Raw genomic sequence first — 19,288 nt, forward strand, 5'->3', positions numbered from 1 at the left:
ACAGAGTGAGAGACTGCCCCACAGCCCCAGAGCCTGGCTAGGGTTCAAGGTCATGAACCCAAAATGTCACCTCACAACAACTGTGTCACCAGTGATCCTGGATTGGGGCTGGACGGGGGAAAATGGTGTACAGGGTGTTACTGGGACAAGAGGCAAAATTTGAATTAGATAAGAGTATTACAGCAATGTTAAGTGTCCTGATTTGGGCCATTGTATTCTGGTTATGTAAGATAATGTAATATTCTTTAAAATCACACACTGAACTGTTAGGGTATCAAGGGGCATGGTGCCCACAGGTTACCATCAAATGGTTGAGACTGCGAGAGACAGAACAAATGGGGCAAAATGTGAACAACTGGGGGTTCTGGGTAAACCTGGGTGGGCACACAAGGAGCTCTTAGCACTCATCTTGGAATTTTCCTGCAAGTTTAAAATTATATAAAAATTTTTAATTACCATCAATAAATACAATGAATCATCTAAATCCAGGGTTCTACAGGCACCTGTCTGGCCCGATCTCTTCAAAATCTCAGTGCCGTAATACAAACTGTGGGGTAGGAAGGACTGCTATAGCTTAGAGACAGAAAAACGTCACTGAAGGCAACACAGGAGCATGGCTGGGTGCTGGTTTGGAAAAACACGCAGCCATAAAAGTCACCTTTAGAACATCTGGGGGACATGGGAATACGGACTGGGTAGTAGATGGTATAAGACAATGACTATCGACCTTGTGAGGTGTGAAAACGGCACTGGCGTTACGTGGGCGACGCAGGCGTAAATATTTAGAGGTGACGGGTCATGACATCTGTCATTGTCTTTGAAATTGTGCTGTGCGCGTGCACGTGTGTGTTAAACACGGTAAATGTTGACGGCTCAGACTAGGTGAGGGGAGGGCAGGTGTTCAGTGAACTCTGTGCTCATTAGGAAAATAAAAGAAAGCGAACCACCTGCTTGCAGACTCGTTTACTCATTCTCAACTTCTCCACCTGACGCCTCCTGGGCACTGAAAACCTAGCCCGTCGGACACAGAACGTGGATTCCGCCCCACCCCATCCTGCTCGTCCACACGTCTTCCCATCTCAGGAAACGGCGCCACCCGCCCACCTGCTCCAGCCACACGCCCCACCGTGATCCCCACTTCCTCTGCCCAGCAGCCCTACATCCAGCACCGCGGGCCCTGGCCAGTCACAGCAGAGCGGCTGCGGCCTCTGACCAGGGTCTGTGTCTCCACTCCTGCCCACCCCCAACCTCTCCTCCTGGAGTCCAGTCTCCCTGCTGCACAGCAGGGAGAGCCATCTTTGCAGCATGTCAACCAGACCCCACACCGGGATGGAGGTGGTCCATTCACCCTCGACCTCTCAGCCGCTTCCCTCCAGCCCACGGGGTCTCTGTCTTATTCAAGGTGCCCCCAGTGTCTGGGACACAAGCCTGGTTAGAGTCGGAACAGACCTGTGGGATGACACGTGTACTGAAATAATTCAGGAAAATCACGGAAGACTTTTGTGTACCACATCTTTCAAAATGTTCATGCAAGGACGAGGGGGAAAGTCACTAAGGAAACAGGAAGGACACAAGGGTTTAAGCTACCTACATTCTAATTCCCCGCCAAATTGCTACTGACGTCACTTCAGCCTGTTTCCTGATGGGTCTTGTAATCCGACCCAGAAACAATCTACAACTTCAATGTAACTAAATTTCACAAATATTCAGGAAGCCTAAGACACATAAAAATTAATGTCCGGAAGTTTTTAACCTATTTTACCTTTGCGTAGAGATTGTGACAGTTAAGTTTTTTTATTGCTGTAAACACCTTCATCATATTTGAAGGAATCATATAAATAAGAGTTTACCACTATTACGTACACACAGCCAACCATTAAATCATTGTTTTAAATAGAAAAGCTTCATTTTTTTACAATAAACCAAGTCTATCGCTAAAAAATAATGGTAAAGAGTAACCACACTATAAATAACCAGAAATGATCCAATCAGCACAAACTGCACACAGGGATCGCTTTCAAAGGCAACTAAATATACAAGGAAAATAAAGAACTGGACGAAATTACGAAATACACAAGATGGAAATGCCCATAGGCACAGAAAAGGGAAACGGAGAAGACAAACTCTTAGCACTCAGCCCCAGGGGCCTCACTCCAGGCGGCCTGGGGCGCTCGGCCGGCCGCTGCCCCAGGATCTAGATACGGAAGGCTCTTTTGCAAAAGGTTCCACGTTTACAGTGCCAACCTCAGCTCGGTTCTCTAACCAGGCCCGTGCTGCCGTCAACGGCAGCGACTACACGACAGCCGGGACCAGCAGCAAAACCCGGACGCTCTTCACTAAGGCCTCATCTACAGCGGCCAGCCCCCCTTCAGTGGCCCACTAAGCCCAGTTGCGCTCCCTGCAAAGTTTCCTGTTTACTTCTCCTGGGCCAGGAGCAAGGACCAGGTCCAAGTCTCTAGACCAAGGATGGACCCAAACCCCCTGAAACTGGAAGCAAAATTGTGTGTGTGTTTCTTCTGGGCAGGACATTCTTTCACTCACCTGCCCTCCAGGTGCCAAGAAAGTCACAGAAGCTAGGATTCACAGCTTTGATCCTCCAGGGGTCCCGGTTCATAAAGGACCACAGGCTACCAGCCGGTTAATATCCCCAAACCTGGTCTTTTTAGGGATGATTTACATCACAACTGGAGTCTTAGACCATCTTTAACTTTTACGTACTACGTTCAGATAATACGGCCCTTGTTTCCATTTCCCCACCTGTACGCTCAGAACTTTAGAGCAACTTTCTAAGGTAACAACAACAGCAGGAATTCTCTAGATGCTCTCTAACTGCAGGCACTGGGCCAGACACTACATTTCAGCTTCTTTACTTCCTGTGTCCCATCTACGCAGTAGATAATATACCTATTTTATAGACGAGAGACTCAGGTGGAGAGGTAAAGAATGTGTAGGAAGTTGTTAAACTAGGGAATGGCAGAGCAAGAATTTAAACTTTTACCGTCAACACGTAGTACATATAAGGCTTTTTTTCAGACGGTAGGTGCTCAGCAAATGTTTATTAAATAAATATAAACCATGCCCATTATGATTCACGGTGAGTTCAGTGATGCCCATCACTTGGCGTGTATGTGCGGACACACCCTTAGGAAAGGGATCTAGATGCCTAGCTTTAATATATCCCTTTAAAGAAATAAATTTCCACCGCTCCACACTGTAGGTTCAGAGATGAATATTTGTCTTGCTCAATGCTCTATTTCCTGAGCCTAAAACAGAAACCGGTACAAAGTACTCAACAAATGACTAACTTAATTAACTCTATGTTAGGGAATCATCCCGTACCCAGCTATAACAGAAAAAGTAACCATATTTTGCTTCTACACAGAACAGCACAAATAAAATCCACAGATAAAACAACTTACATAAGCTGTAACTTCCTCCTTCTTCAATATCCTTAAAAGAACCAAGCAAAACGGAGTAACCCAGTGTGCAGGCGGACTCCCTCCCAGGAAGGCGGCCCCGGCCAGCACCTGGGAACTTAGATTTCGGGGGGGTTCCCACCACCATTGGTCACTGGCTTATGCTAAACACCAGCTTTCCTTCTGGGCGTCTGGGATTTGGCCGCGTGCCACCTAGGGAATACCCCCCACAACCAGCCCCCAGGAGGATCCATGGCCCCGAGTCTCTAAGGAGCTTTGCTGTCCGGGAACATGTCACCAGTGCTGGGGGGTGACAGGCATCCTGAGTGGCTCCACTGAGAGGTGTTCTGGGGAGCTGGCGCCTGGGGCCCCTAGACCTCTCCCCATGCGCCTCTGCTGACTTTGCTGGGTTCTTTGCCCAAAATAAATCAAAGCCACGAGTCCTCCTAATGAATCTTCAAACCTGGGGGTGGTCTTGGCTACCCCCATCCACCTAGCAAAGCAAGGTGACCATTGACTCTTGCCAGCTTTCCCTCCCTTGAACACAGAAGTGCCTGCACCATTGTTTTCTACAAAAAGGTGCCTGTTACCAGCACTGACTCTCATCAGCTTGGCGTCTAGGACAACTGTATACCACCGACAGCACGCATTACCTTCTATCTCTTTCCATGCGGTTGTGCCTCTCCCTCCGCTGGGACCTGCCCCGTGGGGGCCCGCTCTGCCTCTGCTCCCCGAGGGCGGCCTGGGGCGACTCCACGGACGGCCAAGCACCCTGCGCTGCTGTGGAGCCTTCACCCACATTCCGGAGCTCTCCCAGGGTTCTTCGTTCTCTGTTTCTGTCCAACTGACGTATCCTACTCCGACTCCTCTTATTTCTTGCTTGTTTACATAGCGCTTCTTCTTCGCAAAAGAAGGAAAAAGTGGTATTTTAATTGTTTGGTTCTTCTAAACTTACCCTCGTGAATGCTGAATATATTTTTTCCTATTTTCGATCCAAGATATAAACGTGAATGGGTAAGGAGCACACAGAACCAAACAAGAAGCGCTCCAAAATTCCATAGAAACATCCGGCACAAGGCTCTAGGTTTCAAACTATACAACTGAACATAAACTAAATTAAAACACCCCAGAGGGCTTTCCTGGTGGCGCAGTGGCTGAGAGTCCGCCTGCTGATGCAGGGGACACGGGTTCATGCCGCGGTCCGGGAAGATCCCACATGCCGCGGAGCGGCTGGGCCCGTGAGCCATGGCCACTGAGCCTGCGCGTCCGGAGCCTGTGTTCCGCAACGGGAGAGGCCACAACAATGAGAGGCCCACGTACCGCAAAAAAAAACCACCCCAGGTATTATGTAATCAATACAGCTTATACAGCAATACAATCAAAAGTCCCCCTTTTAAATCAAGAGCCATTTTAACTGTCATCTATGAATAAAAAAACCAAGAAGTTGTTTGATTTTTCTGATATTCAGAATGGGAAAAAAAAACAAACCTCGAAATATTTTCTCCAAAAGATTTTCTTGATATGCAATTATTCTAAGATGACAACTGATATTCTAACTGCAATGCTCAGAAGAGGACAGAACCTAAGTGGTTTAGGATTAAACACGCCCTCACCTTACAAGTGAGATTCCCCCCACAAAAGGAGTAATCACGTCATAGCTTTGACCTGTGCTACAGAAATATGTCAAATTTCTATCACAGTACAGCAGGCGTCTAATAAGTACCTGTGGTGATGTGCATTCCCGAGGTACCGTACAAAGCCAAACCCTCTACGATGAAAGAATCACTTACACATTTCAGAATGGTGATAACTTTTCAAAAGGCATAGAGAGGAATTCACAAGTATTGGTAATATTTTGGTTCTTCAGCTGAGTAGTCAGTACAGGGACTATTTTAATTTTAACCTTTATACCTTACAAATGCTAACATATACTTTCACGAGCAATGTCATAAGAACAATGGAAAATTAATCACTGGCGTGGGAGAAAGACGGAGAGCTCCATCCCTACCCTGTCTTTATCAGCTCTTGAAAAGCTGAGTGTAAGCTGTGTTATTGTTGGATAACTCGAAAAAGAATGTTTTCCAGGAAAAACGGATTGAGGGTTAACATCAGGGGTAAGCAAAGTTTGCCTTCAGAAGTTTCTTTCTTTCTAAGACTTTCTGTTATCACCATATGGCCTCTTGCTACCAACTCAATCCTTTGCCCATCTGCAGATGGTCCCCTAAAGCTCTGAGCGGATTTCAGACTCCTGCCTCACTCATGAAGTATGAAATAAGAGACAAAAAAAAAAAAAACCAACACTAAATTTGCTGTCAGTAACGAAAATGTACCTAAGTCTATCATGTTTCTGTTTAAGGAGGTTACTGTTAAGAAAAAGCAGCCCCTAAACTCAACGTTTCCAGGCCAAGGATAAACGTGATGTTCAAAATTCGCAAGGATGTTCCAAGTGAGGTGACTGGGCAGAGGGACAGAAGGATTCCTAAGATGCAAGCAGGCTTCCGAGATCCTTTCATTGGTTTATAAACCAGCTCTCTCCCCTCCCCCACCCGTGGCCAAAAAAAAAAAGGGGGTGCAGAGACATGAGGCAGGAGGAGAAAGCACCTGCCAGCTTCTGTTTTATCGCTTACCTCCTACTTTAATCCGAACCTGCTCAGGCAAAGCTTTGTTTCTACTACCCAAAGTCTGTTTAGTGGATTCAATTTACTTCTGATAACAGAAAGAAAATGCTCTCGGCAATCCAATATCCTGATGCTTGGTAGCTTCAAGTACAGAACGTGAGTTACTACAACTCTGGAAAACAATGAAGCAACAGGAACGTTATCAACAGGTGACAATCTCCTCTCTACGCACAAATAAAAGGCACTTTAACAGAAGTAACGTCAAAGTTATTCACATGAACTTGAAGAACTTTAGGTGCACGAAGGATTTTTAAATATCCCCGAACCACATAAATACTCTCGATTTTAACAAGTTATCGAGCTCAATGAAAGAAAGAAACATCCTTGGGACCTAACTAAAATACAATTTATCCATTTAACACAAAAGAGCAAAGCTTCGCAAATCATTTTCCCTACCTGTGTTTGTGAAAGATTAGAATTTCCACTAGTAGAGCAACTATTTGCAGTAAACAGAGGGTATGTAAATTGAAGAGCAGTAGTTGCAGCAGCTGTTTTATTTTTCACTAATGTTCTACATTTGTTTTGTGGCTGATGAAGTGGAACATTCATTAATTCGGATGGATGGCGAATAAGAGTTACCAAACTGCCAAGACAAAAGAAACCCAGAAACACATGAAGAGTATGTGGCAGGTTAAGTTTCCTGAAACACCACAAATCACTATCACACTCTAATGGCTAACATTTGATTTTCTGGATAGGAACTCGAATCTGTTACCATGAATGACCCCCATCATGGAAATCTCTACAAAACATTATCAGCTAGTGTTGTAGGGGACAAGTTCAAACTTTCTTCCTCACATTGGAAGGTGTGGCTGTGTGTGTCATCTTTTAGTTACACCTCCCTTCCCATTACACTTCTGACACCAATCTCTGTTTTTTTTTGGCCATCCTCCAAAATCTGACGACTATGGGCAAAATGGGGAAAACGACAGGGTGGGGACAGACAGAAAGCTAAGGAGACACCCTAGCAGACAGGCTACTACTCCTCTCCGATAGTTGTTGCTGCGAGATCACTTATGGGCTGGCAGTCTGGCTGAAGGATGAAGCTGCATTTTACACTCAAAGCCTCACAACATGACGTCTGTCCTCCCAGGGGATGCATCTGTGCAAGATCAGGTCAGCCTCAACCTGAGTCAACAGACGGGGAAGCAGAGGTCTCTCCTGACATTTAGGTGGGTGATTTGGGGACAAAACCTTTCTTCCTCAGGAACATGTGTGCACTTATCTCAACTCATCTCTCTTCCACATGCAGACGCAGAGCGCACACCGCAAAGGTAATGCTGCAGGCTGTGTACTTGATATCTGCTTGCTGTGCCTGCACAGAGCACACAAACTTTCAGCTCAGCCTCCAGACCCACTGAGGTCTGCTCCCTGTTAAGATGCAAGCTGCAGTGAGGCCGCTGGCCTCTGCAGAAAACCCTGGTCTACATCCAGACCGAGGCTGGTGCTTCTCTGCACAGGACCCTGGTCTACACCCGGACCCAGGCTAGTGCCTCCCTGCAGAGGCCCCTGGTTCCACCCGGATACAGGCCGGTGGCCTCTGCTGAGGACCCTGGTCTACACCCACACCCAGGATGGTGCTTCTCTGCAAGGACCCTGGTCTATACCCGCACACAGCCTGGTGTTTCTCTGCACAGGACCCTGGTCTACACCCTGATCCAGCCGGGCCCGCTCCCTGGGGGATGCACCCACTGGTTGAGCGCCATGCCAGGCTCGGGGGGATCCGCACCGCGCGGGGCTGGCGGGGGCTCGGCTGCTATGCTGTTGAAGCCGTCCTCCAGGCGGACGCGCACCGCCGACTTGGCCCGCACCTCGCTCGCGCCCTCCACGTTCTCCTTGCCGGCGCCGTCGGGCGCTTTGGGCCGGAATGCGCCGGCGCCCGGCGTCTTCTCGGCGGCGCGGGGCGCGCCCGCCTCGCTCAGCAGCATCATGCGCAGCTCCTGGAAGTCGATGTGGCCCAGGCACTGGTTGGCGTCCGCGAAGCCACCATCGGCCAGCGCAGGCGGCACAGCACCGGGTACACGGGCGGCGCGACTCCGCCGCCGCGCCCACGGCCGCAGCGAAGCCCCCCGCCGCTGCGCCCGGCGCCGCCGACGCCAGGAAGCAAGAGTTGACGCGCGTCTCCAGCTCGCCGGCGGCCTCCGCCGCCTCCATGTGCGAGTAGAGGATGTGCTGCAGCTGCGTGTACTCGATATCCGTCATCTCCACAAGGCTCAGGTCGCTGGTCCTGAAACTCAGCCCCGCCTCGCCGAGCGCCGCGTCCGCGCCCTCGGGGCCCGCCGGCCCGCCCGCCTGCGGCGGCTCCTGCTGCCCGGGGCCCGACATGCCTGCGACAAAGGCGTGTGGCGCGCGGGCGGGCCGGCTGGGCCAGGCCTGGGGGTCGGGTACGCAGAAACCGACGGCCGCGGCGGGCCTGCGCCGCCCACCCGCACGCAATGGCGGACGCTCCCCGGCCCCACCCCGCACCGCCCCGCACCGCCCGGAGGCCCCACCCCGAGGGCGGGCCACACCCATCGCCCGCCCCGCCCTCGCCGCGGCGCCCCGTCCCGAGCTGCGCGCGCATGTTGGGGGCGCGGGGTGCTGGTGCCGGCGGCGCGGCGCGCGGGCCCAGGCCGTCCAAGTCCAGTGCCTGAGGGGCCAGACCACCCGGGTCGAGTGTCCGCAGGGCCGGGCCGCCCGGATCCCAATGTCCAAGGGGCCAAACGCGCGAGTCCAGTGTCCGAGGGACAGACACACCTGGGTCGAGTGTCCGCGGGGCCGCCCGGGGGCTGGCCGGGTATCAGGGCGCATGCAAGAGACACCTCTCTAGGTAACGTTTCACCACGAGTCCACGTATCCACGGGGTGCCCTTTGGTCCCCCCCTTCTCGGGACACGAGGCCTGCAGTAAGCCCGAACAGTAGACAGGTGAGACAGCGGCCCCAAATACAGGTGTGACAAGGCAGGCTGTACGGAGGTGAAAACTCAAGCAGGTAAATCAATACACGTGGTGCACGGTTCCTCCTAGAACCGGCAGGGCTCGTGTAATCAATGCACTGGACAAACACTGGCCACTGATGAGCTGGAATGCACATGCCATGTGGGTCCATCCTTTTAAAGTGCGCTCTTCGGGCTTCCCTGGTGGCGCAGTGGTTGAGGGCCCGCCTGCCGATGCAGGGGACGCGGGTTCGTGCCCCGGTCCGGGAGGATCCCGCATGCCGCGGAGCGGCTGGGCCCGTGGGCCATGGCCGCTGGGCCTGTGCGTCCGGAGCCTGTGCTCCGCAGCGGGAGAGGAAACAGCAGTGAGAGGCCCGCGTACCGCCAAAAATAAATACATAAATAAATAAAGTGCGCTCTTCAGTGGTAGTGTGTTCACATGCCATCACCACAACCAGTTTTCGAACATTTTCATCACCCCAAAGAATCCCATACCCATTAGCACTTCCTCAACACTAACCTTCTTTTTGTCCCTATGGGTTTGCCAACCCTGGGTACGTCCTATAAATGGTATCATAGAATAGGTGGTCTTTAGAAGAATTATTTTTGCAGGCTCAAAATGATCACTGTACCCACCTCTCACCCTTACCCCCATCTCAACCAGTGGCTGTTTTCTGTATGGGAACCACGTGCTTTAAAGAAAGGCCTGTGATTTAGGCACAGTTTTCTTCCATCAGGCTCTGAATCGCTCATTCTGTCAGAGCTCAGACATCTATGGAGTGCTATTCATTTCTTCTGCAGTATCTTTTCTTTGAACAATGTAAGATCATCCTGCACTTCCCTGGAGGACCAGTGGTTAAGACTCCGTGCTTCCACTGCAGGGGGTGCAGGTTCAATCCCTGGTAGGGGAACGAAGATCTCACATGCCACGTGGCACAGCCAAAAATCTTTCAAAAAAAAAGGAAAAAGACAAAATATATATAAATTTGCTTGTCGTTTTGTCGACTTAATATGTCCCCAGTAGGATAATGATGGACCACTTACTCAAGAAAAGGTATTAGGTGGGGGGGGGGGGGGAAGAGCACTTTTTCTCACACCTAACATAAAAATTAGTTTCAGATCATCGAAATACCTACATTTAAAAAGAAAATTATACAACTACTAAATATATAGGAAGATATCGATAAAATCTTTGAGAAGATTCTAAGCGTGACATCAACACAGACCGTAATGTGCACAGGCTCGCCCTGGGGATCTTGTTTAAAAGCAGATTCTAATTCTGCAGGCCTAGGTGGGACCCGGAATGCCACCTTTCTAAGGAGGCCCCAGCTGACGTGTGTGCAGCTGATCAGTTGACCCCACTTTGAGCAGCAAAATCACGCAGTATGGTGAAATTTACAATGTTTCAAAAAGAAAAAAAAAATCAAGATTATATGCGGCTTGGTTTTTCGCTTATTGGAAATAAAGACCTTTGGCACCTACATTGTTTTCTGTGTTTCTTGATTTGGGCAGATTCCTTGCAGATAACAGTTTTTGAGCCCTCTTTTATTTAGACATGAAACGTGAGAATGATCTGGCTTTAGTGGGACTTATTTTATAAATAAAATGTGAAGAAAATATAAAACATGTTTTTTTCAAACTCTAAACGTGGCTCCAAGTGGTTCTGGTGTAGCCCTCCAGGGGTAGCCCTCCTTAGCTGAGGACCCTGGCTGTAGGGTCAGGCAGAGCCCGGCGGAGCAGGTCAGGGCGGGAGAAAAGCCCCACCTGGGCTCCCCTGAGCTAAGAACTAAACATGCAAAACAATAAATCAATGAATAAGTAAACAGCATCATGGACCGATGCGAAGGGCTGGCTTTCGAGAACAGGAGGAGCTGCTCTGTGGACAGGCCATCGTGCAGGGGGAGACCCCCAGTGGGTGGCAACGTCAGTTTAGTGGCTCCGGACTAATGGCCAGAGACCCAAGCACAGTATCCATGTGAACCTCAGGGAATGCGGGCAAGCGTCAGACATGACACGGTTGTACAAATATATGGATTCGGTGAAACCAGCAGCGCTGGATAGCAAAACCAGATAGAGAATAGAGACATTACAGGAAAATAAAACTACAAAGCAATATTGGACATGAACAGATAGGCAGACATTCTTAACAAAAACTTAGCAAATTGAATCCAAAAGATTTCTTAAAAGGAATAACTCATCGTAACCAAGTGGTGTTTATTCCAGGGATGCAAGTTTTGTTTACATTGGAAAACCAACCAATGTAAATTACTATATTCATAGAGCAAAGTGAAAAACCATATGATTACCTGAAAAATGAAAAAAAAACAAGAAGTGGTGGCAAATCTAACATCCATTCCCAATAAAAATTCGGCAAACCAAGCATGGAGGGCAAGTTCCTCAACCTGATAAAGGGCGTACATGAAATTACCACACTTCACATCATACTTAAATGGCAAAAGACAGAATGTTTCCCTCTCGATGAGGAAAAAGGAAAGATACCCACTGTCGCCACTTCTGTTCAGCCTTGTGCTGGAGGGTCTACTCGGCCTGGCAGGGCAAGAGAAAGAAGAGCATGCAGGTGGGAAGACGAGAAGTGGAACTGTCTATTTTCTCCCTAGGCAGCACGATGACCTAGGGAGAAACTCCTACAGAACCGACACAAAAACCAGTGAGTTCAGCGAGGTCGCAGAGCATAACAACATCCTAATACCAGTCATGTTCCTATACAATAGCGGTGGACATGCAGACCCTGCAATTAAAGTACAGTAGCACCTACCATCACTCAAGCGCACACCGAGGTGTGAGTTTAACAGAATACATATAGGACATGCATGTTGAATAGCATACGGGGTGCTTTCACTGCCCTAAATATCCCCTGTGCTCTGCCTACCCATCCCTCTGCCCCTTTGCCCCCTGGCAGCTACCGATCCTCTTACTGTCTCCATAGTTCTGCCTTTTCCAGAGTGTCATAGAGGTGGCATCATGAGGCCTTTTCTGATTGGCTTCTTTCACTTAGTTAAATGCATTTCAGGTTCTGTGTCTTTTTGTGGTTTGATAGCTGATTTCACTTAGTGCTGAATCATATTCCATTGTCTGTGTGGGACACCGTTTATTTATCCGTCACCTGCTGAAGGACATCTTGGTTGCTTCCAAGTTTTGGCAACTATGAATACAGCTGCTGTAAACATCTGTGTGCAGGCTTTTGTGTGGACATGGGTTATCTCTCCTTTGGGTAGGTACCAGGGAGTGTGCTCCTGGAGCGTATGGTAAGCGGATGCTTCGTTTTGTAAGAAATAATCAAACCATCTTCCAAAGAGGCTGCACCATTCTGAATTCCCACTGGCGTGAACGAGAGCTCCTGTCATTCCACATCCCCAGCCCCATCTGGTGTTGTCAGCGTTGCATGCTTTGGGCAGTCTACGAGGTGTGCTTTTCGGCCTTTTGAAGACTCAGTTACTGTGCCGGCTAGGTGGCCACCCCGTGCGGGCCAGGGCGGGGGCGATGTCTCCCGGGACACGGTCTGGGCTCCGCAACCAGTGGTGCTCTTGCTCCAGGATTGCTGGATCTGGAATCAAGGGGTGCGAATGGGGTGGCCCCTTTCCCTATTACCTCTCCTGATGCCCCGCAGAATCTGTGCTTCCTGTCCTGTGACTCTCGGTTCTAGAGGGCTCAGTCCCGAGGGGAAGAGAGCTTCCTTGCGGGGACGCAGTGAGGCTTCTTGGGGCCGTCGCTGGAGGCTGTGGCCTGGCCACTTGGGACTCTTCAGGCGCAAAGCAGGGGTGGCAGGGCCCGACTGTGCAGGTTGAGGAGCCGGAGAACCCAGGTCCTCTTCGTCCTCCAGGCCGGTGGACCGCCACAGCGATGCCCTCGGGCCCGACGGCTGAGGCTCAGGCCCGTTAGAAACAAAGGTTTGGGTCACCCACCAGGCCACGAACCCCCAGCAGCTGCTCGGGGCCCCAGGGAGCGTGGACGGGTTCATGGAGGAGGGTCATGGAGTGACGTCTGTGACAGCCGCCCCTCGTCCTGCCTCTGATGGAAACGTGCCTGCGTTTTTATCCACCGCACGCTTTTGTTTTCTCCTCCTTGCTCGTCCCTGGTCGAGTAGGATGCGATGAGAATGGCCGACCTTATTCCCATGGTCTGCAGGACCGGGCAGCCCACCGAGAAGTGACGGGAGGTCCAGTCCCCTCTTCTGGGGGCGGGGCAGTGGCGATGGGGGCGTCGCGTTGGGTGGGAGGTGAGTTTGTGCCTGTCTTCCTTTAGGAATTTGGCTCAAAGGGCGGCTGTAAGTAAGGCATGCAGGCGCGCGGGGGCCGAGATGATGGGCGCGGGGCGGCTAACCAGGCCCCTTTTCTTAGAAGCCCCTCTGCTGCGTGTTCGCGGTTGAGGGGATCAGCAGAGACAGTTCTGCACGAGATCTGGAGACCAGAAGGGAAGCAACAGCCACACCGATATTTCAACTCGGACGGTCGACCTGGGGTCACACGCGTAGCATTCGCCTTGTTGGGGGCAGTGTCCCCACTGGCCATGCCACCTCCCGGGCCCGCTCAGCCTCCCTCGGGCCAGGTGTGCCTGTAACCTCTATGACAACGTGTGCCAGCTTCTCAGGCCGGCTGTCCGCACCGTCCAGGCTGGAGGTAGAGAGAAACACGTGAGAGGGGCTAGTCCATCCTCGTGGGGCCCGGCCTGGCCTCACCTCGCCCTCCACGCCCTCCCCTCTGCCCGTCCTTCCCGTCCAGCTCTGCCCGCAGCAGCTCCCACAGCTGGGGCTAAGCCTGCAGACCAAGCCCTGATGCGTCCCCCCATCCCTGTCTTCCTCTTCTCTCCCTCCCTCTCCTCTTCTCTCTGTCTCTCTCTGATCCAGATAACGAAGAGACGGTGAAACCCACGGCACTGGCGTCTCTAAACCATTTGCTGCGCATCGTGTTATTGCTGTGATTTGTGAGTTTTGTTCGCTCCTTAAGGAGTAAAAGAATCGGAGAAACCTTTGTTAGAGATGTGATTTCAATCAGCGGCTTAGGAGAATGCGATAAAATACCTTTGTGACCGATTTCTAAATATTTGGAAAAATTGTTCAGTATTTAATTTGGTGTTTAAGTGTTCGATATTGTGCTTAAATATCTCTAAAAGTATTGTTTAATAGATTTATAGGACTGAGAAATAGGACATTGAACAAAATACAAGTTTCCTGCTGCTTGCTCGAAAGTTCCTCAGCTAATAAAGTATTGATTAATCACACACACACACACACACACATACGCACACGCACACGCAACGCACAGAAGGAAAGACAAACTAAAGGAAAGTTTGAGCAACTGCTTTTGAACTTCAAAGGAAATTAACGTGAGTTTGAGCTCGCGGGGTCAAGAGATGAACACTCCAGTGACGAGGGGCAGGGCAGCAGGAGTCAGAGGCCAGCAGAGGCAGGGAAGGGTCGAGTCTTCAGTTAAAACTGCAAAATCACAACACAGTAAGAGCAGCAAGTGGTGGAGCCTGTGCTGGAGAGAATCGGGTCCGAATGCCCAGCAGGGCGGAGGGATTCCAGGACTGGCCTAGAATAAGGCACGATGCAGCAGGACGCCAGAGCCAGGGATGCACAGGGCCGTCCTGACGGGGATGATAGCGTGGCTGAGAAAAGCAGCGGCAGAGGGACCCGAGGCCGCTGCATGGGGCTCCTCTCCTTCCCTCTGCCCTCCTCCTCCCTCCCCACTCCTTGTTTTCCAAACAAAAGGAAAGCTTTCCTTTACCACTTGATTACACGGGTGGGGATCTTTTCTGAAAACCAAGAGTGCGCCACTACAGATGAAAGGTGCACATTGTCCAGGGAGAGAAGCGTGACCGCGGCCGGTTCGCCTTCCACACTTGAGCTGCTTTCTTTTCTTCCTGACACGTGTGGGTGTGCCAGTGTGTGAACACGGGTGTGCGTATCCGTGTGCATGTGTGTGCACGGGGGCTGGGGCTTATCCCTGGGAGCTGCCAGCCCAGCACTTGGTCTCCCTGTGCGTCTGGGTGTTGCTCACGGTCAAAGTCACAAGTGCAAACAGCTGTGCCTGCAGCGCTGCCATCGGACAGGACGCCCCCGTCCCCCAGATGCCTCCCTCGTGCTGCCCCTTAGAGGCCCCCCCACCCCACCCTGTCTGCAACCTGCCCCCTCCAGCAGGTCCCTCAGGGGGTCCTGCAGCCAGTGGCCTTGGTCTGGGGCCTCTCTTACTGGATGCACTTCCCTCCTCCCCGTGGCTGGGCCACGATCCACCCCCGTGTTGACTGAAGGGCACCTGGGTGGGTTCCTGGTGTAGGCAACTGTGAATAAATCACTCTAAGTACTTGGGTTCTCATCCCCTTGGGGTGACGTTGCCCTCACTGATGATGCGTGCTTTGGGGTGAATGTCTAGCGGTGGGTGGCCGGCTTGTGTGGAATTTAATGACAAGTCACTGATTGGAAACCCGCAGCTCTTCTCCAGGGCGGTGCCACCTTCCCTCCCCGCCACCCCGCATCCTCGCCAGCGCTTGCTACCGTCAGTTTTCTGACCCTTTACGTAAAGCGACACCCTGGGGTGGGGTCCACAGTGGCTGTATTCCTCTTCTTTTTCTCTGGCAGACCCCGATACCCTGATTTGCTGCCTGGTAGCCAGAGGTGGCCGTGTGCCAACCTGGCCAATGAGGTCAAACCAGACATTTCAAAGGGGAACAGAGGCTCTGTCGCTCCTGCTGGCTTCCTCCTATAACAGTGAGGTGGTGACGTGATGGCTGCAGGGGCAGCCTCCTTGCAAACACGAGGACAAGAGTCATGAGCTGAGGTTGGCAGAGCACGGGGGACCCTCAGTGACATTGCAAGCCGCTCCAGCCACCAGGGCTGCCTGCCCCACCCTCGTGTGAAGCTCGAAGATGGAAAAGGTCTCTGTGCTTCCTTGGTGACCCCCTCACCTGAACACCAGCAACATGGGTACAGGAAAAGTGGGCCAGAAACACCATTAAGAACAGTTGTCTCCAGATGGCGGCATTTGGGAGATCTTGATTTTCTTGGTACACCTCTTTCATTTCCCACAGTCTGGGAACACACAGGACCCCACAAATCTCCAGGGAGCCCACATTCTCTGGAAAGTAGAAGTTAGAAACTTTTGAACGATGTGAAAAATGTAAATGATGCCTTTTTTAATATACAAATATATTTATATATTTTTATTTTTGGCCGCGTTGGGTCTTCGTTGCTGCGCGCGGGCTTTCTCTAGTTGCGGAGAGTGGGGGCTACTCTTCGTTGCGGTGCGCGGGCTTCTCATTGCGGTGGCTCCTCTTGTTGCAGAGCACGGGCTCTAGGGCTCTAGAGCGCAGCCTCAGTAGTTGTGGCTCGCGGGCTTCGTTGCTCTGCGGCACATGGGATCTTCCTGGACCAGGGCTCGAACCCGTATTCCCTACATTGGCAGGTGGATTCTTTTCTTTTTTCTTTCTTTTTTTTTTTTTTTTTTTTTTGCGGTACGCGGGACTCTCACTGTTGTGGCCTCTCCCGCTGCGGAGCACAGGCTCCGGACGCGCAGGCTCAGCGGCCACAGCTCACGGGCCCAGCCGCTCCACGGCATGTGGGATCATCCCAGACCGGGGCACGAACCTATGTCCCCTGCATCGGCAGGCGGACTCTCAACCACTGTGCCACCAGGGAAGCCCGGCAGGGGGATTCTCAACCACTGAAACACGAAGGAAGTCCTAAATGATGCTCTTGATGAATACTTGATAACTTTGGGAATTGCCCTGGTTATAAGAAGTGAAGAAAAGATACAAGAATGTATAGAATCCCAATTTTGTAAAAGAAAAATAGAGGGGAAAAAAGATTAAGGGAAAAGATACAGATGACTGCCCTTGGTGACCGCTGGGTGGAAAGTGTGGGTGGTGTTGGAGGGCCTCCCCTGTCCTAAATGTCTGATGGGAAGCAGGCGTCAGAGCCATCCCAAGCCAGGAGCTCCCACCCCCACCCTGAGGGGCCTCCCCAAGCCTTGCTCAGGCCCCTTCAAGGGCACAGCCAGTTGGTCCCCGTCGCCGTGCCCTCGCCCTGCTGTCTCCCTGGCCCTGGCCCTGCTGGTGCGCCGGTGGGGAGGGTCCGGCCCCTGGGGTGTGATCCTCCCTTGGAGGCTGCTTTCATCCTCCCCGACGGTTGCCTCTGCGGAGCTGGATGGGATACGGGGCCCTGCCAGGCACCGCGGCCCTCGAGGCCTCCAGCGGGAGGGAGTCCTCATGCCAGGTTTCCGGAGAGCCAAGCTCTGCACGGCGCACCTGATTGCGTGTGAGTGACTTTGGCTAAACGGGGTCACGGGTTGGAGCCGTCAGGGCTGGTCCTGGAGGAGAGCAGGGGAAGCTGGCAGCGTGAGGACAGAGCTGCAGACGCCGCAGGAGTATATTCTCTGCAGCAGATAAAGCAGGGGTTGGGGAGGATGCAAATGTCCCAGCTGTACTCCAGGGACGGAGGATTTTAAAACTTGGGCATATTTTCCCCGACGTTTTGGGAAAACTGCTTGGACAGCAGCCTGCAGGCCGGAGGGACTCACGCGTTTTGGAGCCGGGCACCGTGCCCAGCCCTGCTCGGCGTCTATCCTGCAGGATTCGGGATTTCCTCTTGTGCAGGACCTCGCCGTAGGGCGTTCTTCCCCAAGGTCAGGCTAGCGCGGTGGGTTCTCCGTAGATGAGCGGCCACCCTCCAGGCCTCGCCTGGCCCGACGCCTTTCTGGGACGGCAGTGATGGCGGCGTCCCCCCGCGGGACCCCTGCTTTGCGGCACTTTACCCTGGTTTGTCGTGCGCTCAGCCGAGTAAACCAGACCACAAGCTACTGACTCTCCAGCCCACAGGGGTAGAGCCTGTCCTGCCCGAGGGATGTTTTCTGGCTGTCTGGGCTCACGGTGGGCATTGGGTGCACAAACGTGTTGAGAAGCTAAATGCTGGCACAAGGGCCACCACGTTGGGGCCAGTCACCGGTGGCCCTGAAGTTCAAGGGCAAGGCCCACACCTTTCTCTTCTCCTCCCAGCGGCGGCTGCTTCCCTGACCTGAAGGCACCGCATCTGCTGGTCCAGCCCCTGCCCCTTATTCCACCCGCCAAGGCGCCTGGGCCACCAGCTCTGCCTCACCCCACGCTCGTGACCAGCCCGGTGCTCCTTTAAGGCCCGAGTCAGCGGCTGGGACTTTTGGGTGCCTGCCGACCCTGTCGGTACCTTTGTCGACCGCCAGCCCCACCCCCACCCGGGCCCACGTCTCTGTCATCCCCTGACCGTGCGCTGCTCCGTCCTTCCCTTCGTGGCCTCGGGCTTCCTGCTCGACATGGGGTCCTGTGCTGGAACCATCCCGGGAACGGGGTGCATCCGGCAGGCGTCTTCAGGCCAAAGGGCACCGATGCCCACACCACGCCGACTGCCAAGAAGCGGGAGCTGAGGCATCCCTCTCCAGACCCGACTTTCCAACGCGATGCCACACGAGACAGAAAACCTTCTGTAGATGCTTATTCTACTTCAAGTAGCAAAGCTATGAAGCTCCATGTTTTAATGTACAGTGATATAATACTTGGCAATATAAAATACAATTTACAGAAATTTCTATCAAGTAAACCTAAACAAACACACTTGATTTTTTACATTTGTTGTATTTAAATTAGAAAAATTTTGTTTTACACCTAAAAAAGCCTTCACATGTCGTTAGATGTTGGAACTCGCCGCCACTTTAACGTAACCTAATGACAGGGTCTCTAACACCAATCACTCCCAATTGCTAAGTTCTCGATGTTCTCATAACTTAAACGTTTGTGCTAGAAACTGAAAAATCTGTAGTGATGTTCAATGGAACAGACTCAAAGAAAAAATGAAATTCTCTAATTTTATGTTTGCAAAAGTAACTTTATGAAAATATAAAAAAATTATCAAAGTTTCTTGTACAGTCAAATAAATGAGCAAGTTTTTTCTCTCTTTCGCACTTCAGAAGTACTTGGAAAATACACATGACGAGAAGCGGTATATATACTGTGTCTCACAGTGAAAAGCTTTCTAGTTGGCAGTTCTTAAGCTAGTATCACTATTTTCATCTCAGGCTTTACACAAATATTGTTCCGTTTCAACGACAAACATTGAGATTTGTCACCTGACAAGTACCACAGTGCAGAGCTCGTGCACCTTTCCCGGGACAGAGAACGAACCGCTCAGATGGTAAAGTTCAACAAACAAAAATGTTCCTCATTATCCAAATCAAAGAAACCTACTCCCTCCACCCACCCTGCCTTTTAAAGTACACTTAATTGCTTTCTGTTCTCAC

At 51.6% G+C, this 19,288-nt stretch overlaps 1 protein-coding gene and 1 pseudogene across 1 annotated transcript in view; both read right to left on the reverse strand.

Moving 5' to 3' along the window:
* LOC132490644 (death-inducer obliterator 1-like) overlaps positions 1–4,303 on the reverse strand; it is a 50,636-nt gene extending 46,333 nt beyond the window's left edge. The window contains 1 exon segment of the mRNA XM_060099041.1: positions 4,070–4,303. The gene's annotated coding sequence lies outside the window, so the exon portion shown is untranslated.
* A 1,743-nt stretch (positions 4,304–6,046) lies between these two features.
* Positions 6,047–8,419, reverse strand: LOC132490645 (transcription factor-like 5 protein; annotated as a pseudogene).
* Between the last annotated feature and the right edge of the window lie 10,869 nt (positions 8,420–19,288).

The sequence above is a fragment of the Mesoplodon densirostris genome, chromosome 5 (genome assembly GCF_025265405.1).
Source record: "Mesoplodon densirostris isolate mMesDen1 chromosome 5, mMesDen1 primary haplotype, whole genome shotgun sequence".
Classification (NCBI taxonomy): Eukaryota; Metazoa; Chordata; class Mammalia; order Artiodactyla; family Ziphiidae; genus Mesoplodon; species Mesoplodon densirostris.